The sequence below is a fragment of the Pelobates fuscus genome, chromosome 7, assembly GCF_036172605.1.
Source record: "Pelobates fuscus isolate aPelFus1 chromosome 7, aPelFus1.pri, whole genome shotgun sequence".
In the NCBI taxonomy this organism is placed as follows: Eukaryota; Metazoa; Chordata; class Amphibia; order Anura; family Pelobatidae; genus Pelobates; species Pelobates fuscus.
The window spans coordinates 93,403,054-93,426,677 of NC_086323.1; the positions used below are offsets into that span (position 1 = coordinate 93,403,054).

General features: G+C 38.8%; 1 protein-coding gene across 2 annotated transcripts in view; it reads right to left on the reverse strand.

Annotated features, from left to right (window-relative positions):
• The window catches only part of C7H1orf21 (chromosome 7 C1orf21 homolog), an 89,754-nt gene that overhangs the window by 55,442 nt on the left and 10,688 nt on the right, over positions 1-23,624 (reverse strand). The window contains exon 2 of one of the 2 annotated variants that reach the window (XM_063427372.1): positions 12,164-12,244. The exons of the other annotated variant lie outside the window; for it this stretch is intronic. The gene's annotated coding sequence lies outside the window, so the exon portion shown is untranslated. The remainder of the gene's footprint in view (positions 1-12,163; positions 12,245-23,624) is intronic. 2 annotated transcript variants of the gene reach the window in all.

A 23,624-nucleotide genomic window follows, 5' to 3' on the forward strand; every position in this document is an offset into this window, starting at 1 on the left:
TAGGAAAGTAGAGGATAACAGGATGAGCCGCATACAAGATTTAGAGGATAAATTACATCCGCTGACGGATCACGATGATCTCGCAAGTGCAACAGTGTCATGACATTAGATATAACTTGCAATGTGGGTCTGTTTTCTGGTCTTTCAAGAGGTCAAATGGAGTCCAAACCACTGTGTATTCAGGGCCAGGTTTATCTGTAGACAAAGGAGGCAGCTGCCTACTGGTGCCTGTTAGCTAAGGGTCCCCCCACCAGTGGCTATTAGTGACTCCCACAGTCACAGTGCAGAGAGAGTCTGAATCAGCTACGATGTCAGCAGAACGTGGATGGTATTTTCCTGATAGACACAGGCCTTTGGTAGTTTTTTTAATTTTATTATTCATTTTTTTGCTTTCTTATTTTACCATTACCAGTGACATTACACACTGCGCATGAGGACGCCCAGCGTCTTGAAAACCCCGCAGGAAAGCATGGAGTCAATGCATTTCTATAATTACGGCTTAATGCACGTTTTTTTGTTTTGATATATATATATATTTCTTTTTGCAGTTCATTTGAAGAATGCCCATGTGGCCAAGACAGCAGAAATAATCAAAAGGCTTCAATACCGGTAGTTACGGATTCTCGGCATGTGATGAATTTGCACCTTTTTGGGGGTTAATAAACATAAATAACAACAACATGTCAGTGGCAAAAAGAAGAAAACAGAGGATATGGGGTGCAGGATGGAACCTGCTACCCAGACTCTGAAGTGGTTACAAGGGGTATAGGGGGCTTAACCCCGGGGAAAATTGAGAGAGAAATGAAAGAATGGGCAGACTGACCACCAGACATAAAGCTATATGAAGTTGGGAGACTGCTCACTCAATGGTCTATACCCCTTTGAGTAATGGTACTTGTAGGGAAGAGGAGGGCACAAATATACAACAAAAAAAGGGAACAAATGGGGAAAAAAGGGGGGAAAAAGACGTGGGTATTAAACCTTTAATGAAACAGTATCTACAACTAGTAGTGAAATATGTAAAACTGGCTCCACCGGTAGCCAGGGGGGGGGGGGGAGAAATTCCCCTACTAGGGTATATTCGTAAGTGAGGTAAGTGCTCACAAATGCTGACTAGAGCTAATGCAGTGAATAAGTACTAAAGACCAATGGAAAAAAGGTCCCTAATAGTAATGCACATTCATATGTCAAACTTAGCATAGTGGTGTTGCCAGGAGCCTGGCAAACAGGGCTGGGGGCTAGAGTGGATAGGGATAAATAGTAAATCTTGGTAGGTGAGGTACCCCTGGGAGAAGCCAGGTAGTCACTAGAATGGGCTAAAGTCCTGGTGTGAAGGAAAGGGCAAAGAAAACAAGTGGCCAGTTCAGAAAAGTGTATACATGCCCCAAAGAGCATAAACGTGTAGCTTACTGCCAAGTGGACCTTAGGATCGTGCCCAATCCTCACCCTAAGTAGCCCTGGACTAACTGACTGTCTCCCTTAAAAACAGGGGACTAGGAAACACTACCTGCTGCTTCAAGGCAGCCTCAAGGTTATCCCTGTCACTGTGCCCCACTCGCCCAGATTGCTCCTAAGTAGTCATGGAGAAAACTGCAAATTAGTTAAAGTCAGAATGAAACAAAAAAGAGAGAACTAAATGAAAAATAAATAAAACGTAATAAGACAGGAATGCATCGGCATTCTGTAATGCTCGACGCGCGTTTCGGCATTTAAAACGCCTTTGTCAAGAGCTGGAGGAGATCTGCCTACCTGACCGTGTTTAAAAAGGTGGAACTGCCCACCTCTAAGGTCCTGCCTGCCAATCGCTGGCGTTGGCTCCGCCCAAGTGGGCGCGTCATGGTCCCACCTCCCGGAAACACCCACGGTCCAATGGGGAAAGGAGGGAGGTGAAAGGAGGAGGGGGGAACGAGGACACGATCCGCCCCACGTGGGTGACAATTAAGTGTCCATTTCAAACTACCGCATAAGCCCGCCCCTCCGGGGGACGTCATAGCTTCAATTCCCCATCGTTAACTGGAGAATACGGACAGAACATACAGTCATTTCAGAAAGAGATGATACATTGAATGTATGCCTGTAACCTCTTATATATGCATGTTACCTTCATAAGGCATCGTACAGATACCATACAACCTTTATGTGGATAAGTATGTCATCTAAGGGTGGAGACAGTGGCATAGACCTCAGTTGGCTATGTCATATATAGCCCCCAGGGTACACAGAATACATAAGGATGTAATAATAAGGGCAATAGTAAGAGCTGTAAATGTCCAAATGTCAGGTAGGAGGATGGTGGAGGTAGTGTATATAGTCCACCATTACTCCACTTCGGCTGTGGGGTATTGCAGTGAGGCAGCCTTGTTACGAAGATCAATAGGGAAAAATAAGCTATATACTCATATAGAGGTATTAAGGACAACGGGCAGGGGATTCGTTCCGGTCCTAGTTAGATAGTCAGCACATAGGTGAATTCCAATTTAGGCAGAAATACTCCTAAAAAAAGGGGAGGGGGGGAGGGGGGAGAAAAAATAATAAATAATAAATAATAAGAATAAATAATAAATATAAATTTGAACCCCCTATGTGTTCTGTGAGTACCTTATGACATCACCTTATATAAAAAGCACCAAAATGAATTGTGGCCTTGAACAATAATGAGAGACAAGGGTAGGGTAGGTGTGGCCATCTTACTAAGGAGGGGCACCTACCGCTTGTAGAGAAAGGTCAAGTGTACAGAGGGGAGAATCTGGACATTTCTCATATTTGGGTATTTGGTCAGGGCCTACCCGTATGATATTTCAAATGAAAGGGGAGAAGGAAAAACCTTTGTTCAGGCCTTTAGGATGCAGGGTGTTATAAATCCACCTGCACTCCCTTTGGCGCAGAATTTTGTCAAAGTCGCCCCGTCTGGACTCGCGTTTAACTAGCTCGAGACCGCAAAACCGTATATTTTTAGATGAACTGTCATGATGTTCCTTGAGGTGTCTCGAGATAGGAGTCTCCACACGGTTTTTGGTGCATCTCGCATGTTCTTTTATGCGCTCCTTAAAGGGCCTGAATGTCTTACCCACGTACATCAACTTGCAACTGCACATGAGGAGGTATACCAGCCCTGCTGAGTTACAATTGAAAAAATGTGCGATCTGAAAAGATTGCTTTTTCTCACTGTCCCAGACTATCTTGGAGTCCCTTAGAATTAATTTGCTCGCTACGCACCTTCCACATTGGAAGGTGCCCACTGGTATTTGGCGACCCAGCCATGAAGTCTGAGGGTTCTGTTTATCAGTGAAGTGACTGGGGGATAGCATATCCCGAAGGTTTTTGCCCCTCCTAGCGGTAGGACTTTAGCCCATTCTAGTGACTACCTGGCTCCCCCCAGGGGTACCTCACCTACCAAGATTTACTATTTATCCCTATCCATTCTAGCCCCCAGCCCTGTTTGCCAGGCTCCTGGCAACACCACTATGCGAAGTTTGACATATGAATGTGCATTACTATTAGGGACCTTTTTTCCATTGGTCTTTAGTACTTATTCACTGCATTAGCTCTAGTCGGCATTTGTGAGCACTTACCTCACTTACGAATATACCCTAGTAGGGGAATTTCTCCCCCCCCCCTGGCTACCGGTGGAGACAGTTTTACATATTTCACTACTAGTTGTAGATACTGTTTCATTAAAGGTTTAATACCCACGTCTTTTTCCCCCCTTTTTTCCCCATTTGTTCCCTTTTTTTGTTGTATATTTGTGCCCTCCTCTTCCCTACAAGTACCATTACTCAAAGGGGTATAGACCATTGAGTGAGCAGTCTCCCACCTTCATATAGCTTTATGTCTGGTGGTCAGTCTGCCCATTCTTTCATTTCTCTCTCAACATGTCAGTGGCATAAGCCATTTTTCCACAGTTCAAAAAAGTGTACTGAACATGAAGTGTAAGCTATGTGTAGAATTATTGTAGATGAGAGGAAGGCCAGTGTGGCGCAAGAGGCTCCATAGAAGGTATATAGGTTCCTATTCAGGAGCTAGCTGGGGAGCACTTGATCCAGAGTGCATCCTCATTCAATAGTTGTCAGTATGGAGTAGGGTCCGTGAACCGTGTTATATTTAGTGGTGAGCCATGCACAATAAAGAATCACGGGTTGCACAGAGAATGGTGTCAAGCCAATTAATTTGGTCGTGCACAGTTAGGAATAGGGGGTAGCTGGAGGGGGAGGGGGGAGAGAGAGGTAAAGTAAAAGCGTGCTCATGTGTGCTGTGTACAGGTTGTCTGTAACGTCCATAAAGGTTTGAGTGCTGTGTCTCTATAGAATGGGGTAGTGTTCTTTTGCTGAAAGGACCTATCAGTATGTGACATAAAAGAATGGGTAACGTGAACATAACATAAAATTAAACAATTTAGGCTATTGTGCCGATCTGAACTTGATGGTATGGTAGTCGGCAGGAACAGATACCGAGTATTATCGCTTTTTAGCAGTAGATTAATAGAGTAGCGGGAGCCGACAGATATGGCGTACGTCTCATCCCGCTAGCAAGCTCTGCCCTTCGTTTAATGCGCGTTTACGCACATTAGGTTCCCCCTCGCAATGACATTGGAGGAGGCCGTAACGAAGCCAGTGCAGAGGGACCTCAGCGCTGGAATAAGGGTTTTTAAACCTTTCATTGCTTTGGGGTGCAGCTTTGCATTCCTAACACTGTAGTGTTCCTTTAATACACAATTCCATATTAATGCCCACATACTGCAAATGTATTTCTATATGGATTATACTTCTCAAAGAAAGTTAGCGCACATGATCCAGCTGGAACCATGTTTTTTTTTATCTGTATAGAATATTTCTGACCATTGTGATTTCTTGGGCATGGTGGGCATGAAGCATTAACAACTGTTTCAAAGGGTGAGGAAGGAGACGGGGGCAAACAGAGGGATCAGAGAAAGTTAACGGAATGCTCAGGAACACAAACATGGATTCCTAATATTAGAGTGTTATACTAGATATTAGAGACAGACCAGTTATTGGTTCCGATAATTGTTCTATTTATTCAAACCTTATATCTTTAATTCTCTATCCAAACCAAAGGAACTGCTGATATATTTTCATTTTTACCAGCACGAATATACCAGCTACTGTACCCGATTAAATTTAAAATGAATTGCTTCCATTAAAATGGCTTGCATGTACGATTTATTAAATACATGGCTGTGTGCCAAGATGCCTTATCTCATCAAATTGAATAGTAAATAATATATCTTATTTTAAGAAACACAAAGAGGGAGGGAATTTCAGAAAGCTACCTCTAGATCAATGAAACATTTTAGACTGATAGAAAACGGATTTCCAACCCTGGATTCAGAACTTGATTTGTCGGATGACCATTTTTTTTTTTTTCCGGACCGTGGGATTCTTATGGTTTTCACATTCTATAGACCATGACTTTAAAAAGGCTAGCTGGCAATACACAGAATTCAAATGCTTCCAGTGTGAGATCAATTAACTAAATATGGATGAGCTCTCAAAAGAGCTAGCTTGATAACCTGACATTACATTTTCAACACAAAGATTTGTGACCGGGGCATCTACTAAAACATTATCGTATTACCAAACACAAACAAGGACTAGTAAAAGCTAGCTTGTTATGGAAAAGATCTTACAATTAATTTTTTTCTGTCCTTTTCCTGCTTTATTAAAAGTTATTTCACTCAAGCAAGGTCTGAGGGAATGGGGGGAGATTCATACTTTATTATGTACAAGTAATATTATCTAAGCAGCACGATTCTTGTTGGCTCCTGTATATGCCCTTGGGGCTCAAATTCCTTTATAACTATCACACAACATCTTGATACACTCTTTTCGTGTTATCCAAGACAGATACAGTAAATGAAAAGGGCGTGATTAGTTAAGCAAAAGGTAAAGCCATTAGACTTTGGTCTTGAACAGGAAAAAATACAGTTTCATTGGAACAGCAACAATGCATATTTTAAGCGAGAAATAGGTGTGTCTCGAAGTCTGAACTCATTGCAAGAGATTTATTATCGAGGTATGACTAAGGATTTAAAGTAGTGTTTTCACTGTTCTTGTTGCCCCACATTTTCCTGCTACACCCTACCACTCAGCTGTAGACTAAGAAAAAAAAAAAACAACAAAAATAAAAATAAAAATAAACACAAAACAATCCAAATATACAATCTAAACGCATTAATGAGGCACTTTCAATATAAAATTATTATTTAGCTGCTCTAAAAACACCCAAAGTGCCTCTGTCAAAATAATATCTAAATGTTCCCATTCAAGAAAGGGAAACGCTCCACCCTTTAAAGTAAGAAACATAAAAACAATCGACATACATAATTATATGAGAAGAAAATAAAAAAAAATGTTTTAAAAAAAACCACACACATACAACTGAACTACAGAATCTGGCTTCTTTGGCATCCATACAAATGTTTTTTTGTTTTTTTTTAGGCAATTAAAGAAAATAAAGAGCATTTTTTTTTCTTTTTTACCTTTTTCATTATGCTAATCAAAAGGTCAACAGGAAATGCCAAAAGACTTCGATATGTTCTGGGGTTGCTTAAAATAGTAACGCTATAATAGACCATCACAAAACAACACACCAATCTAGGTAGCCTAGTTGTTCCAATTCCACACCTCTCAAATAATCACAATGCTGTGGGACGGTTACAATGTAGGACTCTTGTTCCACTGTTCTGAGAGATTATTCCTTGCTTCTGGGGAATGCTAAAAGGGACCCCTGAAAGCATGTGTGTACATTGCCGAGCTCTGCATATGGATGAATGCCTTGTTGACTGGCAGGAAACTTGTGAATCCGTTACACTCCAGTAGCTTATAATATCGCCATGAATCCGTAAACTGACATGCTGTACCCTTGTGGTAAAAAAGGCGTCATGCCTCCCTGCAGCAGTCATATATATCCCTCCTGTCCCAGGCCAGTGAAGGATGAATTAGGAAGATTTAAAACAATGGTCTGTGAAGACACCATAATACGTTAGTATACAAAGAACATTTGCTCAGTCTTATTTATGCCTGGGTAACCTTACTGGACCTCAAGCACCAATATGGCATAGCAAATTCAGTAGCTCTAGATAGAGGATGGTCTCGTCAGATTAAATTAATCCATACACAATGGAGAATTCAAATGCATTTAATATAGAAATTAGCCACAAAATCCTTGTTTGCTTTTTAGGAATTGCATAACTTCGTTTTTGTTCTTGTGTTTAATTAAATAGGACATGGTCGTGCAACTGAAGCATCTTGTTTCATAGGGAGTACATTTCAGTTAAGTGGCTGTAAACAAAAATAAAAAGAATCGCTAACACCTTGTATCAGTCATACATGGATATGTGCAGTCATTGGGCCATTAGTTCATAAATAAATAATAGGGTTGAATATCCCATTTTAAATGCCAAATCACACCATTCCTTGCATGCACACACTCTACTTGCTAACATGCAAGTACAGACATTTAAAAACAATAATGAGGTTTACTGCGCTGGTGTTCAGTGATCTATAAACACACAAATACTTTAACCCCTTAAGGACCAGACGCATGTCATGTGTCCTTAAGGGGTTAAGGATGTGGATCTTTTAGAAATAAGACAGTACAGCATCAAAAAGGACACTATAATCACCAGAACCACTACAGCTTAAAGAAAAACTATAGGGTCAGAAACTCAAACATGTATTCCTGACCCAATAGTGTTAAAACCACCATATAACTCCTCCTGGTCCCCCTTGCCTCCCTAAATATAGTAAAATCTTACTTTTTTTTCAAGTCTGCAGCTGCTGCCTCTGCCCCTGGCCTGCCTGACATCATAAGAAGTGATTCTTTGAGCCAATCACAATGCTTTCCCATAGGATTGGCTGATACTGTAAATGAGGCAGATCAGGGGCAGTGCCAGCACAAGTCAAACACAGCCCTGGCCAATCAGCAACTCCTCATAGAGATCCATTGAATCAATACATCTTTATAAGGAAAGTTCAGTGTCTCCATGCAGAGGGTGGAGACACTGAATGGCAGTACTACCCCAGGAAGCACATCTAAAAGCCATCTGATGAGTGGCCAGTTGAGTTAACCCTAGACTGTAATGTAAACACTGCATTTTCTCTGAAAAGACAGTGTTTACTGCAAAAAGCCTGAAGGGAATGATTCTACTCACCAGAATACAATAACCTGTAGTTGTTCTGGTGACTATAGTGTCCCTTTAATGTAGTGGTTCTGGGGTCTATAGCCTGTCGTTGCAAGCTTTTGGATGTAAACACTGCCTTTACATTGCTGCCTAGTAAAAACTCTAGTGGCAGTCACTCACATGGCCACTACAGGTGCTTCCTCGTCCAGTGCTGCACAGTGTACAGCACCTATGCTCAGCGCCAAATGCTTCCCATTCAATGCATCTTTATAAGGAGATGCTGTTTGGCACAGCGCTGTATTGTGACTTGCATGAGCAATAGCCTCCAAATGCTTTCCTATAAAATATATATGATGATGATCTCAGCCGTGGAGGCAGGGACAGCTGAAGCGAGGGAGAAAGGGCGAGTAAATTCACCTTTTATTTCAGCAGAGAGGCGAGCTGGACACAAACATTTATTCCAGCACTATAGTGTTAGTAATACATGTCTGTATCCCTGACACAATAGTGTTCCTTTAAACAGGGACTGAGAGGTTTGTATCCCAAAGATGGTCTGTCCCTCATCATAGGAGATGCTTGGAGGTAAATCAGCACCGAATGGAGCAACTTACGATAGGATACAGTGTGTCACAAAGAGATATAAACATTAGGGATGAACTCAAAAAGGCAGATACTGTTAAAAAGGAAATGCCTCTCCAAAAGTAGAGAATATGACAGCAGTAAATACAGAAGATGGCCTGATCTAACATAATAAAGAAAACCTATCCCTCCACATGAGACAAGATAATTTCTTGCACGCACACACGGAGATTGAAAATTCCTGACAAATGGTCTCAAACTGCATTACTAATGGACCTAGACAGTATATCTCGGCTCATGCACAGATGTCACATTAATTTGTCTAGTCATTAGGATTCTCTAGCCATACAGGAACACGTCTATTCTTAAAACCTGTCTCAAGTGCATCAGGGTTTGTTTGTTTGTTTTGCTAAATAAAATGCTGTCTACTAATTATTTCTAATATCCTACTGAATAAATTAGGGGGTTAATTTTCCTTATGGGCTTTTCTGTCAATGTGAAAAACCATCCTAATATTTATCCATTCCCCATTTTCTAGGTCAGGAAATTGGCAATTTGTTTGTTTGTTTGTTTGTTTGCTTGTGATTTGCCACAATTTCAAGTTAACTGAATAAACCATATTTCAACTCCTTCTGCTGAAAGCTGTTCTGTTTTCACAGTGGCCCATGGCCCTAGGTATGGCCTTATTTTGGAAATAGAATTTTATAAACATACAATGATTAAATGACCCCTAAAGGCACCCACACCAACTTTAGTTTAGTAGGTAAGTAGATGCTTACATTTTAGGATTAAATATGCCACTAGTGGATGGATACCTGATAGCTACTAGAGGAGCTTCCACTGTTAGAGTAGAGTAAAACTCGGTTCACAGCTATCCTCCGATTCACTGAAGGAACGCAGTGCTGGCCTTGCCTAGAGGAGCATTGGGGATTAAAAATGCATGCATTAGATTGGACATTTAGAACAGCTGATATGACGTCGTGGGAGGTGGATAGAGTGGCAGCAGGGACTAGAAAAAAAAAGGTAACGAATACCCTTCAATCCAGCTTTTATTTAGAATTAGGGAAGGCCTGTATCTAGATAAAAAGGAAAACACTATAGCATTAGGAATACATGTTTGTATCCCTAATGCAATGGTGTTCCTTTAATTTTCATAAAACATTCTTAGCAACCGTAGGCACTCCGCTTTCCCTTAGCATGTGCCAAAAAAGATTGAGGTTTATAAATTCATAGGCTTGTCTTAATATCAGCAATAATCTCTTATTAATAACAAAACAAGAAGAGAACCGTTGTGCCCCAAATACCGGTAAATGACTATTTATGTATCACTTGGAGTACTCAAAGGCCGAGCATGTTAAAGGAACACTATAGTGTTAGGAATACCATAAAAATTTTTTTTTAAAAAAGGTGTATTCCTAACATTATATAGTGTCCCTTTGCCCTAGCAGGCTCTCCAACCAGTGAATAGAGAGCTAAAAAAAACAAACAAAAAAAACCACACCTCTGTTTACACATACCAACTCTGACATCAGCGCGATCCGGGAACCTACTGCGCGAATCGATGCTTTCCTATTGGGATTTTGAAGACACTGAGCGTCCTCATGAAATCTCTATGTAAATCAAGGAAACACCTTTAGTGGCAGTCTAGAAGACAGCCATTATAAGCAGCATTAACCCTGCAATTTAAACATTGCAGTTTCCCCCAAAAAATTTAATTTTTTAAAATGCAGGTTTAACCTGGCGGTCTGATTATGAAAGTATTTTTTAATGTGAAAGCGGTACATTGTTTTTACACCAGGGGCTCGTAGGGACAAGTTAAGTGATACTACAGTACCGCTTTTGGTACTGAAAATTAACCCCGAGCCATGCTCGGGATTACCGCCAGGGAGGTTAAAGGTTAAGTGAATCATACAGGGACATTCTACCTACACCAATTCAATGAGATGAAGTGATCTGGGTGCCTAGTGTCCCTTTAAAGGGACACTATAGTCACCTGAACAACTTTAGCTTAATGAAGCAGTTTTGGTGTATAGAACATGCCCCTGCAGCCTCACTGCTCAATCCTCTGCCATTTAGGAGTTAAATCCCTTTGTTTATGAAACCTAGTCACACCTCCCTGCATGTGACTTGCACAGCCTTCCATAAACACTTCCTGTAAAGAGAGCCCTATTTAGGCTTTCTTTATTGCAAGTTCTGTTTAATAAGGATTTTCTTATCCCCTGCTATGTTAATAGCTTGCTAGACCCTGAAAGAGCCTCCTGTATGTGATTAAAGTTCAATTTAGAGATTGAGATACAATTATTTAAGGTAAATTACATCTGTTTGAAAGTGAAACCAGTTTTTTTTTTTCATGCAGGCTCTGTCAATCATAGCCAGGGGAGGTGTGGCTAGGGCTGCATAAACAGAAACAAAGTGATTTAACTCCTAAATGACAGTGAATTGAGCAGTGAAATTGCAGGGGAATGATCTATACACTAAAACTGCTTTATTTAGCTAAAGTAATTTAGGTGACTATAGTGTTCCTTTAAGCAAGTTTTAGCCAAAGTGAGTTATAAATTAGTAGACTTTCCCAAATGTCCCTTCACCTTAAACATGCACCTATATAAAAGTTATGGCTAACATTAGGATTTGTTATCCACACTTATAGATACTAAAAAATATATAAAATCGCACCAAAAAATTACTGGAACAAAATACCTAACAAATAAATATATATTTTTTAAATCATACTATACGAAAATTAAAAATTAAAAGAGGTTAAAAAAAATAATTAGTTGCCTGGGGAACAGTCTGACCTTTTTGTCCTAAGTAAGATGAAATTTGTGCCGCATTTGCAGTACATTCATTAGGGCCGATCAGCAGTTTTTGCATTGAGGAATTCTACAAACCCTTGTAAAGCTGTCAGGGAATTATTTGTATAGGCCTAATATCACCATATTCCTGAAGAAATTTGTGACAACTGCTAAGGCAGTATAAACTTATACCCACATAATATGTGATATCCACTGGATAATAATAAACTTTGACACTTTTAGAAAAAAAACTTATTGCACAAGTATGTCAACCACAAAGAAAACTTCTGGAAAAGACACAAACTTATTCCGAGCACAATGGATAGTCCAAGTCCTATTGTTTACATGAAATCTACTTTGGCATAAATACATCTGTGGCAACTGGCCCACAAAATAAATAAATAAATTCACATAAAAATAAAAAATAAATAAAATGATCTAAAACATTAATTGGGAGAGATGATCAAAGTGTTCTGGAAAGTGGTGTGACGTGCAGGACTGTGTTTTCCACTCAATTGTATCAGCTGCCTTCCAAGACTTTGGTATCCTCATTCATACGATTGGTCAAATCATATTATGACACAAAATGATAATTTGATGATAACCCAAAAGTGGTTCCTCAGAAGTTATAATTTTTTTTTTTTTTAAATACCTGAATTTAGAAGGAGTCCAAATAAAGGTCAAGTATAAGCTGTTCTCATCAGATTTCTAAAAATCTGTAAAATTATAAGATCTATAAAAAAAAAACAAAAAAAACAAAACATAAGCAAACATTTAAGGGGAAAAAAAAACACACAAACCATAATCGATATAGGGTCTCAGCTCAGTTCTATAGGATACATAGCCGTGTAACCCTGCATCATTAATGTGATGCTTAGAATTATTTAAAACCCTTGTAGATGTTCATAGACTGCATAAAGTGCTTTCAATCAGGAACACAGAATGCACCTGTAGCAAATGTATTCCGCAGGCTCGATGTTACACCAGTTATTCCCATTTTGATTGCAATATATAAATGTTTAGCAAAAACAGGTAACTTATCATATAAAACATGGGGATCTGTGAAATTAGCTTCCTCTAGTATTAGTCCACTGCAGAAGCTACAAAAAATGGTGGTTTACAGTAAATGTTGGAATTTAAATGTGAGATGGACTTTATGGGTGCAGTGATGGTTTCAAAAAGTTTTACTACTACAGAAGTCATGACGTTGTATATAAAGGTGCATCTGGAGTTCCCTGGTGTCCCCAAAATAGGGATTCTGCATCCCTAGCCACAAGCCTTCTATGTGTGATTAAATTTCAATTAAAATGTACACTATAGTCACCAAAACAACTTTAGCTTAAAGATGCAGTGTTTGCGTATAGATCATGTCCCTACAGTCTCACTGCACAATTCTCTGCCATTTAGGAATCAAATCACTTTTGTTTGTGCCCATGTAGCCCAAGCCACACCTCCCCTGACTTCCACAGACTGCATGAAAAAAATGGTTTCATTTTCAATCAGATGTAACCTACTTTAAAATTTGTTGTTTTTTTTTAAATCACCTGCTCTGTAAATTGAACTTTAAAGGGATACTGTACTGCCAGGAACACAAAGCTGTATTTCTGGCACTACCGATCCCTCTGCCTCCCCCTCCATAGCACTCCCCTCCCAGGTAAATAAAGGGTTATAAACCCTTTATGTTTACATACCTTAGCCCTGTCTAGTAGACAACCACTGAGGGCAGACTTAGTGCTGCAATGTAAACATTGAATTTCTCTGGAACTGCAATGTTTAACATTGCAGCACTAGGTGCAAAAGGGACACAGCACCCAGACCACCTCAATGAGCTGAAGTGGTCTGGGTGCCTACAGTGTCCCTTTAAATCACATACAGGAGGCTCCTGCAAGGTCTAACAAGCTATTAACAGTGCGGGAGATAAGAAATTCTAAATTAAACAGAATTTGTAATACAGTAAGTATAAACATTACATTACTTTTTACAGGAAGTGTTTAGGAAGGTTGTGCAAGTCACATGCAAGAAGGTGTGGCTAGGGCTGTATAAAAGAAGTGATTTAACTTCTAAATGGCAAAGAATTGAGCAGTGAGACTGCAGGGACATGATCTATACATCAAAACTGCTTTATTAATCTAAAGTTGTTTTGGTGACTATAGTGTCCCTTTAACAGAGCAGATGATACTCACTTCTAAAGTAAACACACTGTGCTGTCAGTGCTTACTGAATATAAAACCATTTTCATGGAGTCTGTGTGAGTCAGAGCCGGAGAAAGTGTGGTGACAGCTGCATAAAAAATGTGATTTAACTCCTTAATGTCCCAAAATTGAGCAGCGAGACTGCAAGGGAATAATCTATACACAAAATTGGCTTGCAAATATTTCAGTTGCAAGGTTAAAACTACAGGGGCATTGCACCCAGGCGATGTCCAAAGCAGGAAAACGGAAGTTGTGTCTTAAGGGGGTTTAAAGTAAGACTGCTAGTAAACTGTTGTGATTGTGACTTCTACAAACACACTTCTCAATATACAAATATAGTGCACAAAAATGAAAATTGTTTAAGAATGCCAGTTTATAGCCTCCAATGTTATGGGAAAGAACAGTCTTATGATCATATTGAAGTGTAACGCTTAGTGTCTGATGTGGAAGAGAGAGCCACTAGAAATCCCACAAGAGGAACTACACCTTTATCAGATCAAAAGCCTCATCAGTTTTTAATACACAAACAAGCCCAATAACACATTCCTGTTAATGATTAGCATCCCACTTGAAATGTGATCACTCCTGAAAGCCTGATAAGAGGAAGCTTATGCCAAGCATGGTGTCATTGTCATCAATCCTACTGCAACTAAATGACACCAGGGTATATACATATAGTGACTGCCAAATACAAAACAAATATACAAGAAAAATTTGCAAGTGTATCAAAATACACCTCTCAAAAGTGAGCATAAACACTCCAAACACTAGAAAAACCACAATAATATATCACTAGAGGACTCCAGCCTGTTGAAAAGCTTTATGGGTGCAGAGTATTCTATTTTTTTTCATTTTACAAAAAGTGAAGATTTCAATAGAAATTGGCACATTTATGAATTAACCTTGTTATACCAGTCACATGTAGCAATATGTCAGCTGGATAGAAGGTAACAGTTATTAACATGTACTCCAAATAGACCTTTGAGTGCTGTAGAGCAGCTGAATATGCATCTAATTGCTGTCTAGAAGCATAGTTAAAGTGTTAAAATAGCGATCAACATGTATGTATGAATACTACAGGGATACTAATAATAAGAGGGTAAATAGGCAGTGGGTGTCTAGAAGCCGCGGCTGGTAGTGAAAATAGAACTTAAATAAAAAGTCTGAGTACTACCCAACCTCTGGTTCCGATTATGACACTTCTGTAGGGTCCCTCACCAGATAGATAAGAGGTAGAATACAAAGCAAGTATAGAGATATTGGTCAGACAGGTCCTGCTTAACAGGAAAAAGTCACATGAAGTTCCTGGGACAAATCCAATCCTACTCTAGCTTCGTTCTATGTAAATCCCTACATAATCTGTAACCGGGCTTGTTATGTAAGCCGTATAGCGATACAGCTAAAACCCCAATTCGATAGTGCTCCCCGAGTATATAGTAGCCCTAGATCAAGTGAAATACATACTAGGTAAGGTCAACTAAAAAAAGGGATGATCCTAAGTGAGATAATTAGTAATCAAGTAAGAGGCAAACGCTCAACGCGCGTTTCGGCACAAACGTGTGCCTTTGTCAAGAGCATTACCCGAATGAGAGGATAGCGCCACTTTTTAAACCCAATATACTCCGCCCCCGGTTCGTGACGTCATGATGATCTGACGGAAACGGCGAAACAGAGGGGCGGGGTTAGGGGGGTGAATGAGTCTAAGGATAGGGGACTATTAACCCCTTGTGGACTCAAAATTAAAATACAGAATAAAACGATCCCTCCATGAGGGGACCAATTGTGGTGTAAATCAAAATCAGTGAAACAATTAGACTGATCAACAAGTAAGTAAAGTAGAGAGAGAGACAACAGGATTAGGTGTACACTGGTAACATGGATAAATAAGCAGAGTCATCCAAAGTCAACAAAATGTTTATTTTAGACTGGACATAAACTCAGTTGAACCTTTAACAATAGAGGTCAATTAATAAAGATCCAGAATACATAATGTGATTGAAATCACCTAACTGAGGAACCTAGGGATGGAGTTGTCTCCAAGGAATATGACCGCTATTGTAAATAATATAAACAGTAGCATAAAGTGTATTTGAACCTGGAATAAAAAAGGTTCTGCTAAGAAGCTAGTATTAATTCCAATAATGGTTCCAAGACAATCCCAGTCCACTTGATGTAGACTGCGATCCATAGTTATCTAGGGTTCTCCTAGTGATTCCTAACATCCAAAAAAGTAAAGTGTATACATATTTCCCATTTGTTTAGATGATAGTTATGAATTTGTTGAATTTTAGATGAATGGTGCAAAAGAAAAGCCCTCATTCAGCCCATTGGGTTGTAATGTTTTGAGACGGTAGATCCAGAAGCTTTCACGCTGTCTTAGGAACCTGTCATAGTCACCTCTTCTCCCATTACGTTTCACCAATTCCAAGCCACAGAACCGCAGGCCACGTGAATTACCTGCATGGCGTTCCCTTAAGTGACGTGCAATTGGTGTTTCAATGCTGAGTTTAGGTGACCTGACATGTTCCTTGATCCTTTCTTTGAAAGGGCAAAAAGTATTTCCGACATATTTGCAATTGCATTCGCAGGTAAGTAAATACACTAAACCTGCGGTATTGCAATTGAAAAATGAAGAGATGGTAAAGCATTGTTTGTTTTCACTGTCAAATACAGTTTTTGAATCCCGTTTGATATACTTACAGGCAACACAGCGCCCGCATTGGAAGGACCCAAAAACAGGGGTGTTAAGCCAGGAGAAGAGGTGACTATGACAGGTTCCTAAGACAACTAGTATAAAAGTAATCAAAGAGAAACTGCAACACAGTTTACATTGCTGGGTTTACATTCCAGACAGCCACTAAAGGAGATACCTGGCTTCTCATGGAGTTTAACTTTGCAAAACGACATTGGACTTTGCAAAACTACAGTATGTGCACAAGTTCCTCCATCGGCGTGATGTCACTGGAGGAGAACGGTCCAGTGCCAAGGGACCTCGGCACTGGATTTAAGGCAAGTTTACAAAGGTATTTAAATCTTTTCTTGCTCGCGGGCAGGTATCTAAAGCTAGGGACAGGGGCTTACTATAGCGTTAGGAATACAGTAAAATATTTTACAGCACTCTTTCAGAACAATCTATAATTGTGCATTAGCTTCCTTTTTATCAGACTTTCAGCACTGATCACATTTAAAGTGAGAGGGGGAAAAAAAAACCTCTAGGAGTTCTTATATAATAGGTTTTAGATTTGTTTGCCATGATACGATAAAAGTGCTACGGAATTTACTGGCGCTATATAAATAATAATAAAGAATTGGGGTGGGGTGGGGGTGGGGTGGGGGTGGGAGGTGGGAATCCTTTCACCCATAATACAGATTGAGGAAGATAAAAATGCATATGCAAATAACTGGTCACGTGAAATGGAGTACTTTGCGTGTCAATCCGGTGCTTTGCATGACAATATTTCAATATTGCATGTTCATTATTCACACTGATTTTAATGGAGACATTTCTAATCCGCACAGTAATACACAATTAACAATAATCCACCGAAACGTAAGCAAAGTAATCCCACACTATTTAAGTCGATTTAGAAAAACAGATTTTGCTTCAACAAAAACAAAAGGCATATTACCCACTTGCTGCTGAACGATCCATTAAAACAATTCAGCAACGGATAAATATTAACTGAACATCATTTTCTGACCTACATTTGATGCACGGCATCTGCGCCCTGCAGTTACTCCACATTCACAATTCAATATCAATGAATAATTTAGTCTAGTGTATAGAGACTTTAAACAATGCACTAGTAAACAAGACCATTTATCAATGGATTATTAAATGCAGAGAGCAATCACTGTTTGAGTGTTTCAAATGTTTCATACAACCTGTTGCTTACAATGGTGTTTAAACTGCAAAGTGTATATATATATATATATATATATATATATATATATATATATATATATATATATATATATATACACACACACACACACACACACACACACACACACACACATAAATACATAAACACACACACACATATTGACAAGATTCTTCTATAGGGGAGTGGGTCAATATATATATATATATATATATATACATACATACATACATACATACACACACGGTACCAACACATATTTTGTAGCACTGTACAATAAATAAACAAGGCAGACACTAAACAACAACATTCTAATAAAACATAATTAAATGGAGCAATAGGTGAAAAGGGCCCTGCCCAATCGAGCTTACAATGGCCCATATTAATAACAGATTATTTTTTGTGATGGTTCAATTGTGTGAACCATCAAGACATTTTAAAATATTAACTTTATCAGTGGGTGTTTGGTATGAACAATGGTTTTAAAAACACCTTTAAGCTACTGGGTGATATGGAAACTATATTGACAGCACAATGTCCTTGAGTGGCCAGCGTGGAAACACAGAATTCTGTAATTACACTGACAAAGTAAAATAAACAAAAATAGACCAATTGCCATGAAGTAAAAATCTAATACCAGACTGCAAGTCCATGACATTTTGTTCATTTTCCCAAAGACCCTAAGAATAGAGTAAATAGACTCTGGTCAAACGTTCGACAGTTCCCAGGCCAGATGTGAACATATTCCACAGCACTTTTATTTTAGCTAAGTCACAGGCCTCAGGCACAAGCTGGTGACAAATTGGATGTGAATTCACACAAAAGAGTCACTTCCTGTCTTGACAGTTGTATATAACCATTAAATACAGTGTTTCAGCAATGCGGAGATTAGATATAGGTGGCAGCTACAAAACTAACTTTTGTTCATTGGGGTAGAGGGCCTGGCGAATTATATGTATTAACATGCTTTTAATGAGAAGCAGGAACTGAAGAGTGTGAGTAATTTTTCTGAAACTAACACCATTGAATAAAACTATAAAAACTATAAAATAGCTTATAACTTGCTAATAAAATACATTGGGGAGATGCAGTTTTCTTTTACATTTACATTAAAGATTTAGCAAATGCCATAATCCAGTTCAGACAAGGCAAACACCGCAGATGAGTTGGAAAGATGTAAACATTGTTTTTTTTTATCCTCCTCCGCTTTGTATACTTTCTCTATGATGATTGCCAGGTGCAAAAGACAGGTTACAACAATGCAGATCTTACTTAGCTCATTGGCACATTCAACTCAGGAAAGATAACGGAAGCTCCCTGCCTCTACTACTTCCTAAGGTGGGCGGAAGCTTCAGTTATCTTTCTTGAGCTAAGAGTGCCAGGTAATATGTCATAACAGACTCCTAACAAGGGAGGAGAGGGGGGGGAGGGGAGAGGAGAGGAGGGGGCAGCAAATTCCTGACACTATAACCACTATAGCACAAGAGGTTAAGAAGAAGGCCCTGCTCAAAACAAGTTTACTAACTATACTTTTTTATATAAATTTTTATATAAAAAAAAATTTTTTTACCTAACAAAAGTAAAAAACACTGACATACTGCAGACTAAGCAATCTTTTCCCATTGTACAGCACTGCAGAATTTATTGGCGCTTTATAAATAATAATAATATTGATTCTTGCAGTCTATGGCATTGAATAAGGATAGACAGACTGACCAATAGATCAACATGTGTAAAATAAATCACAATCAAAAAATGTGAAACAGCTGAAAATTCTCTCTCACAGGAATTAATGAGAAGATGTAAAGAGACAAGCCACAATCTAATTAAGAATAACAAGCAAGGGATGTGCCCATCACGGTCTCATTAAAGTCAAAAGGTGATGTATTATACACTGACCGGCTGTGAATAATTTTCAGTTTGATGCTATGGACGGACAAAACCACCATAGTTTCGTGTAAAATAACGGATGATTTTTTTTCTTAGTGTAAACTGAAACCTGGTTTTAATGCATGAAAGTAAAGGCAAATATTATACAGCATTTTTTTTTTTATCTATAGAATCGGTTTTTTTTTGTGGAAATACAAACACAGACTTTATTAATTGCTTATTTGGGAGAAAGAAAGGAGACAAACATGAAAATATAATAAAAATAAAAATTCAATAAATAAGAAAGTTAAGCTGCACATAAAATAAATGTACATGCTATCTACAAAATAAGAAGATAACACAGTCAGCTCCCATAATGTGTCACAATTCAATCCATACATTGGACTTGCAACAAACTCAGCAAATGTATCAATGAAATGGTATCCTTGAAATACGCTTCCAGCTTGGGAATGGGCCTGCTGGCTGCTGTGAACATACTCCCTCCTGCAAGATTCAGTACCTAGTTTTAACCCAAATACAGACAGTACAGAGATAAACGGTCATCTTAAAGGGCCACTACAGTCAACAGAACAACTACATCCTAGTGAGTATAATCATCCCTTCAGGCTTTTTGCAGTAAAAAATTTCTGAGAAAAGGCAGTGTTTACATTACCCCTAGGAATACATTTACAGGCCAACCCTCAGGTGGCTACTAGGGGTGCTTCCTGGGGCAGTGCTGTACATTGTGAAGCACTGCCATTCAATGGCTCCACCCTCTGCATGGCTAGATTGTGTTTTTAACACTACAGGGTCAAGAATACAGGTTTGTGTTCCTGACCCTATAGTGTTCCTTTAAACTAGTAATAAACTAACTTTAATCTGTACTATTCTGTGCTGCCTATTACCATACACTGATCAGCCACAACTTTTAAACCACTGACAGGTGAAGCGAATAACAGTTATATGGCTACAATGGCACCTGTCCAGGGGTGGAATATTGGAAAGAGGAAAAATGGGCAAGCGACGACTGGGTCAGATGATTTCCAAAACAACAAGTCTTTAGGGTGTACATTGTCGTGTCTGAATTCTAGCATGAATTGCTGCCCTCCCCCTCACCAAAACCGCTTTCACCAAAAATACACCCACATTGTATGCATATTGGGCACAAGAAGATCTACTGTAGCTCAAATTTCTGAAAAACAATGCGGATGATAGAACAATGTCAGAACACATGCATCACAGCTTGCTGCATATGGGGCTGTTTGTCCCCAGACCGATTAACGTGCCCATGATGATGGTAGCAGGATGCAATATAGGAAGAAGGCAGGTCAGCAGAGGCAGAGTTATGCTCTGGGCAATGTCCTGCTGGCAAACCTTGGATCCTGGCATTATTTTGAGATGCACCATCTACCTAGAGATTGTTGCAGACCATGTACACCCCTTCATGACAATGGTGTTCCCTGATGTCAGTGGCCTCGTTCAGCAGAGTAATGCACCCTGCCACACTGGAAAAAAATGTTCAGGAATGGTTTGAGGAACATAACAGAGTTCAAAGTGTTGCCCAGACCTCAATCGGATTGAGCATCTGTGGGATGTGCTTGAACATTAAATCTGATCAATGAACGGCCCACCTCGCAACTTACAGAACTTAAAGGATCTGCTGCTCTTGTTGCCAGATATCACAGGATACGCTCAGAATTCTTGTGGAGTTCATATTTTGGCGTCACGAAGGGACCTACACGATAATAGGCAGGTGATTTAATGCAACCTTTTGTAAATTATTGTTACTATATGCTACAGTTAGTACAGATAGAACTGGAATAAAAATACAAAATAAAAAGATGTGCACAGCGCTAGATAAATAAGATATAAGATCATCTGCAGTAAAAGATGATTACATATATCAGATATTAAGGATGTTTTCAGTTCCGTAAACACACACACTAGCCTTACACAACAGGTGATCAATAACTTAGTTTCGTATGCATTTCTCTCCAGATTCCTAAAACATCAAAAGGGTATGTATAAAAAAAATAAAAAAAATAAGGTTACCCCACCAGGGATGCGCTGTTCCAAACCACATTGAGCACAAGCTGGAATGATTTCATGTTGCTTTGGTTAGTGATGCTATTATCTGTATTGATTTCTGTACTAGGTCACCGCACAGCAAACAGTACTGATGTAGACAGCACATGCTGCTATAAATATGCACAGAGACAGACAGATTCACACATCAGGAGTGCTTGAAGCTGTTACTATAATATAAGAAAATGATAAAAGGCACAAATTACAACTGTTTCCCGTTAGCTATCATGCACTTGAATAATATCTATTATGTGCTTGTCCACAGCACGGGTACGCAGCTTTGAAGACGCGACACTTGGCAGGCAAAAAGTCTCATGCTCATCTGACAGCCTTTTGGGCCGCCGGTCCTTAATTCAACTTCTACACAAGGGTCCCATATATAAAAATGGGCAAAGTTATAGAAGAGGAGCAATCACCATGGAAACCAAAGACAAATGGTTGACAATTGGTCTCCGTAGTGACAGCCCCCACTTTTAGAATGATGCACCAATTTTCCATTAGTGACACTATTATGGTCATTAGTGTTGTTTGCCTTAATTTCCTCTGGACTAACTCTTTAAAAATGCCAAGCAAATACAATCACCATTTTAATGGATGCACTTTCTTTTCTAAAGTGAGATTAATACAATAAAATATAGTCCTTTAGCGGATATATTTTTCCATTAAACGTGAGAAAGTGCTTCTACGTGGCGTCTCTGATTTTAAGCCTCATTTTTGGTACAAGAGATAACAGAAAATAATGTTAATCAAAATTTTAAAAATTATTACAAAACACCCAATATTATGAGGATGACCGTTGCAAATTGGGAAATATGCACATCTGGGTAATACTTATGAATTATTTGAGATTTTAATTACCAAGACATAGATTGGGTTAGAATGACTTGTGGTTCTGGTAGGGGATTCAGGGTTTTGAACCTGTTAATTGACTCTATGTCACAATTAGTAGACGCACCAACTAGAAAGATGCTTCTTTGAATCTAATTATAACGAACAATGCAGATCAAACAAACATTCAAGCAGGGGAGCCCTTGGGGTATAGTGATCACAATATGGTATCTTTTGAAAAAAACTCAAAACAAGCATTTATCTTCAAATAAAGATTAGAAATGTACACTTCTCCGTATAAACTATTGGGTAACAAATATAAAAGAAACAAGCTGAAAGCAATGCGGCTAGGAAGGTAAGCCAAAAAATAAAAAACAAAATGTCAATTAAAAATCAGATAAACTCAAAGAATCTTCTATAAATTATAAGGAAGTCAATAATCACTGTAAAAAAGGCATTTAGAGGTGCTAAACTTGAATTTTTTTTTTTTTAAAAAGTCAAAGCCAAAGAGAACAGGACTAAATTGTTTTTAAGTACATAAATTCTAAAAATACCAAAAAGAGAAAGTGTAAGTTTACAGAGATGACTGTGTTAGTAAATAGAGATCAGGAAAAGTCAGAAATTTTAAATAATAATATTTTTCTTTGAGGAACCTATGGCAAGAGAAATTAAAATAATTGTGCCAAAAAGACTTACATAAACATTGGGATTGGATGACTCATAACAAGGTGCTGAAGTAAGTAAAGAAACTGAATATAAACAAAACCATGGACCAGATGGTATTCACCCATGAGTACTTAAGAAGTGTGGAATTAAGCTAAACTGTTTTTAATCTTTCAGGATTCTTTTTCCTCAGGAATCATTCCAAGTTTTGGAGAAAGGCAGATGTGGTTCCTATATTCAAAAAGGGTTCACAATATCTACATGAAACTTATAGACTTGTGAGCTTATCTTCTGTGTCTAGGAAAGCATTGAAAGGGTTAAAATAAATAATATTCATGAACTCAATGTCATTAGCAGAAATCAGCATGGTTTTATGAAACATGGATCATGTTGAACTAACTTAGTTGCATTCTACAAATAGAAGAAGCATAGCTTTAGCAGCAAATTTAAACATATGTGTGTTTGTGTCTATGTACCTGTGTCAGTGTGTGAATCTGTGTGTGTATATCTGCCAATGTGTGTATGTGTGTATATCTGTGTACCTGTGTTAGTTTGTGAATCTGTGTGTGTGTTTATGCATCTGTGTGCACCT